Raw genomic sequence first — 6039 nt, 5'->3', positions numbered from 1 at the left:
ATGGAAACTGAGGCTCAATCCAACTTGCAACAAGCCTTAAGTTATGAAGAAGCTATTTGGAAACAAAAATCTTCTTTAAATTGGTTTTACTCATGGGGATAGAAACATTGTATTTTTCCACATAATGGCTAAAATTTGACATGCTTCCATCTTTAAATTGGTTTGATCCTACTCATATTGAGAATCATGTTTTGGAATTTTACACTAATCTCTATGATGTCCCTAATGATTGTGTGGATAATGGTTTAATTTCCAAAGTGATCCCCAAGCTTGTTATCGATGAGGATAATAACTTGCTCTATAAGCTACCTTCTATAGAGAAAGTTAAGTCATCCGTTTTTAACTTTAACAAGGGTAGAGTTCCTCAACTTGGTGGTTTTAGCAGAGCTTTTTATCACTTCTCCAATATTTTCAGTCAAATTGGATAATAAATTGTGATTGATTTCAAAGTTTAAATACAACAAATTGATTGGTGAAAGCTAAAACAAGAAGTTGAGAATAAGTTTTCAACCTTTTTAATGAGTTATCTTAATAGCCAAAATTGCACCATAATGCTCTACATAAAATAGAAAACATGAAAAATAAAATTGTCAATGGAGGCTGAATTTCTACTTCTAAAAATACCACAACATGCTGCATGATTAGATGAACCTCTAAATACACAATTAATATTGTATTTAATCTAGTTAACAAGGAGGCTGCATCCAGGAAATTTCTTTGATATTAAGAGCTGGAGGAGGTTTAGTGGGAACTAAAAAAGCCTTAACAAACACCTGAATAGACGAGAAAATAACATGTGCTAAAGTTATCAAGCTATTTCTGCATTGAGTGAAGAGCTATTTATACTCAAACAATAAGAAATTTCAGAGTAAAAATATTCGGAAAGCAAACTATTCACTTTTTATTGCCAAATTTTTTAGCTATGACGTGGACTACCACATCATCATTTAAGATTGCATGCCATCGACCATTATATTTAATATTTGGATTTGACGAAAGGATGCATTTGATAGACGTTAATCGAATATTGAATGTTGCGTACATACAAAACCTATTTAGACATCCAAATCAGAGAACTCAATTGTGTTTTTTTTTTTTTTTTTTTTAAGTATGTTATTTAAACAACTATTTTTAGAATAACTTATGAGACAATCAAACATATATATGTAGGTATTGACATAAAAAATAAAAGGTTAATTATGTTTAAGGTCCTTACATATAAGCGAGTTTTCAGCATTGGTCCCTATTTAAATTTTATTAAATTTTTCATCCCCAATGTTTTTTTTCGTTTGTAAGCTTGGTCCTTGCCGTCAAACTGTGCTGACTAGGCTAACAGAATGCTGACTCAGATATGCCACATGGACATTTCAAATGACATGGCTGTCATGTGGTAAATGACATCATATGTTTTTGGTCCTTATAAAATTGAAATCTTTTAAGTTTAGTCCTTACTTAATTTTAATAGTGTTTTTAGTCCATATAAAAAATTATGCACTCAATTTTAGTCTCTACTAAATCTAAATTTGTTTAATTATGCTTAAACTTTTAAGATTTTGAACAATCTTTTGCACAAGTGTTAAGAACATTACGAACACTTGTGCCTCAATATTTATCTTATGAGTTGTTTCCTTTTGCCGAAATGATATTTGTACAACCACTTTGTAACAACTTTTAGACAACTTTCTTTCTCATACTCACATTCTATTTTTACTCTCTCTCTTCCTTTTTCTCTCTCCATTGTTTTTGACCAATGAAAAGAGAGAAAATGAAGGTTGTCAAATAGGTTGTACCAAATAGTTGTTCAAATATCATTGCTAAAGGTACATGTGATGAGCTTGAAAGTTTTTTTTTTTTTGGAGAGCAGCTTGAAAAGTTAATATGTAAAGTAAATTTTGGTGCAGTAGCTGGAAAAGGAGAATACACTTGTATAATTGGGAGTCTCTCTTCATTGAAGCTCTTTTTAGCAAGCAAGCATTGATGTAGGCTTGTATCAAACCCTTACCCATTTTTGTGAAGCCAAATAGACAACAGTCTTGGCTACACCCGGTGGAGTATGTACGTACCATGCTATCTGGATTTTCAAGAAAGGTTGTTTATCGAGAGTAGTGAATGATAACAATATAAATGTTTAGGAAGACAATTATTACCTAATCAAAACCAATACAAAATATAATCATAGAGCCATATGCTACCTAGCAACACTGTTAGTCTGGTATAAGATTTGAAGATTAATAATACTCCTCCGTCTCAAATTATAAGGAATTAAATTCATTTTCTTTGTCGCAAATTATAAGTAAAAAAGACTAACTTTTATTATATTTAATTATATTTTTTCAAAAAATCATCTTTTCCAAAGAGAAATTAAATGCAATTTGCATTTACTATGTTTTCTCTTTCAATTTTCTCTATAACTAATAACCAATGAAAATTGATTTTACATCTTTCTATGAAACTTATTTCAAAGACAACACAAGAAGTCATACTACAAATTACAATATTTTAGTTTCTTAATAAATGTGAAAATATTTTTCTGCTTATAATTTAGGACGGAGGAAATATTTCTTAGTTGGATGAAAGCATCACATGTCGCCAAAAATAACCATAAAAGGTTTAATTAAAGACCAAATAAATGTCATTTTTATTTTTGTGAGGATTAATAGTCACATTTTTATCTTGTAAGGGACTCAAAGAGGTCTCAATGTTTTGTCATAGACCAAAACGAGTTTTTACTCTTTATTAAAAAAAATTGGTATGACCTTGCTGAGGTAAAAATATCTAATTGTTTTTTCTTTTGAGAGAAAAAATTGGTATGACCTTGCTGAGGTAATAAGTTGTGCTTTTCCTTTTGCAACAAATTATTCCCTAACTTTCTGTAAAGTTCTTAATACTTGTGCAGAAGATTATTCAAAATCTTAAAAGTTTAAGTATAATTAAACAAATTTAGATTTAGTAGGGACTAAAACTGAGTGCATAATTGTTTTATATGGACTAAAAACACTATTAAAATTAAGTAAGGACTAAACTTAAAATATTCCAATTTTATAGGGACCAAAAACATATAATGTCATTTACCACATGACAGTCATGTCACTTGAAATGTCAATGTGACATGTCTGAGTCAGCATTCTGTTAGCCTAGTCAGCACAGTTTGACGGCAAGGACCAGACTTACAATCGAAAAAAAACATTGGAGATGAAAAATTTAATAAAATTTAAATAGGAACCAATGTTGGAAACTCGCTTATTTGTAGGGATCTTAAATATAATTAACCTAAAAATAAAACAATAAAAAGATAGTATGAACATAATTAGAATATGAAAGAGTTGTGACAAAATTGTTGTATAAATATCCTTTCGTTTCTTTGTTTATCAATCAATGTCATGCAATAATTTTGCCACTGCGATCATAATAATATCATTAATGCTTCTACTTTGGTGTCACATAAAGAAAAGTATAAAATTCACAACTTGCGTGGAGATGCCAAAAGCAGAAAAATTCCACCGTTCCATACTTGGTTACCAAGATAAAGTAAATAACATATGCCATGCTTGGCTGCCACATGATCCAAATTTCATGTACTTAACAATTAATGTGTGATCACCATAAATGGATTGATCTAAAATGTAAGAGACTTAAACTTCTTAAATAAGTGGTCAGGAGAAAATTGTGTTTGAAAAAAAGAATCTGATAGAGATTAATCACTACTAAATTAACCACGATAAAAACTTGATACCAAAAAATGATAAAGAAAACAATTAGAAGATCGTTGTTGACACATCATGTTAGACTGAGAAACACGAGCAAAATACGTAAATGCCCACTTGGCAGTTAACTGCCGAGGAATTAAAAAACCGGCTGCAGTTAACTGTCGATGATTTCCTCGACACTTAATTATCGAGGATTTCCTCGACACTTAATTACCGAGGATTTCCTCGGCAGTAAACTGCCGAAGTGTCCTGAAGCCAAGGCAGAGGCAGTAGCTTCATTTCCTAAACCTGTAATGTGTTTCAAACACAAAACACAATATATGTACTTATTTATTTATTTATGCATAATGGTTCAAATCACAAAATAAATATTGGCGCAAATGCACAACTTAATTAAACCAACATTTTTATACCATTAAACAAAGTAAAATATCCCATGAAATGAAAAGTAATGTTATCAAAATACGAATATTATACAAACCAATGTCATTAAAATACAAAAACTAAAAACAAGTCTTAAAAAACGAACTACTGCTGGTCCTGTTCCTGCTGATGCTGCTGGTGCCTCCTCCTCAGCCTCTGGCCTCGCCTCCTGGCCAATATCGGCGCGATCTGCTCTCTAACATGGCTCATGGCCTGAAACCATTGATGAGGGCTCATGACCTCCTCCTGGCCAATCTATGCATCAGCGTAGGCAACAGCGCCGCTAACCATGTCATAGGTATCATGCGAGCTTCTCGCCTCGTACCGCTCCCACTGCTCTGCAATGATCTGCTCCTCATTTGGAGGCCTCAGAATATCTCCTGGAAGAAGTGGCAAAATCTAAGGGTGAGATGTAACGCCCTCTTTAATTATTAAATTATTTTATAGAGTTTAGAGTCCACTTTGATGATTATGTGATGTGTTGATATTTTATTTAAAGACTTGTTTTATTATTTACTAGAATAAGATTTGAAAATAAAATAAATATTGAGATGTGGGGCTGTTTTGAAATTTAGAAGAGTTTAGTGGAAATAGAGGAAATAAGATAAAGTGGATTGAGGAGAGATATAAGGAGGAAACTATGTTTAGAAAAGTTTTTACGTGAAACTGCTTTTTGGAAAGAAAAAAAAAAGGGAGAAAACAAGAGAAGAAGAGAACCAAGAGGGAGGGAGACCGCCGATCATCAATACTAAGGTAAGGGTGGGACTAACTTTCTCTAATTCTAAGTTGTATGATTCTGAAAATGGATTTAACAAGTAGAGGGAGGTAATTTTGAGAGATGGATAATTGATGAATTAAGATGAATAATCGGTTAGATTGATGTAGAAATAGTGTCCAGACCTTAGACTATTCATAGAACAATGTTTAGAATCAGTTTTGAGGTTAGAACCAAGAGATTGAGTGAGTTTTGAGAAAATCTGCAATTATGCCCGAGCCAACATTCATCGCTCGCCCTCGCGATTAGCATGTCTCGTGTAACACCCCGTTTTCCCAATATACAAATTTCTTAAACAATTATCAGAGTGAAAACCATAAACGGGATATCACATAGAAACGTAATCCAAAACAGTTAAATAATGATTTAACCTTCACAAATTATCTTTAACATAGCAGCGGAAAATCATAATCATAATTCGTAAAACGATTTTGGCACGCAGGCCCAATAAGTATCTCAAAAGAGTTTATCAAAACATAAGCAGTTCACGTAAAAGAATGAAGCATGTTATAGCATATAACCCCATCCCGTTACGTATCAGAGCGACCTAGACGACACAGTGAAGGCAAGGCCAACTCACGAAGCAACTGCACACTAAGCACGATCACCTGCAAGTTACCCATACGAAGGGCAACATTTTCAAGCAGAAGGGGTGAGATTTCATAATAAAATAACATTAATCAATGTAATTGCGAATCATAATTAACATCATAAACATTCCATTATTAACTTTGCATAAATGCTAAACAGTTATCACGTAATCATATATCCAATTCATTATGAACAACGAAACATAATCAAATAACACTTATCACATAATCACATATTCATTCATTATCAACAAGGCATCTTAATCATGACAATGTGACAATGCTCCTAGACTCCTTATATGCATGTGGTACCAATCGTCATCATAAGTATTAATATACTTTAATCGTGCGGAGGACAAAGCTCCTATAAATCGTGCGGAGGACAAAGCTCCTAATTTTCGTGGTGAGGACTAAGCTCAATGATATGCTATGCATGGACTCTTAACAACAAAACACGTAATCAACGTAATCAACATGCATCCAATAATTTGGAGCTAAACTTTATCATATACTTATGCACTTAGTTAAACAACGGAAGCAGCAT

The sequence above is a fragment of the Medicago truncatula genome, chromosome 1 (assembly GCF_003473485.1).
Source record: "Medicago truncatula cultivar Jemalong A17 chromosome 1, MtrunA17r5.0-ANR, whole genome shotgun sequence".
Taxonomy (NCBI): Eukaryota; Viridiplantae; Streptophyta; class Magnoliopsida; order Fabales; family Fabaceae; genus Medicago; species Medicago truncatula.
Note: the sequence above shows the minus strand (reverse complement) of the source record.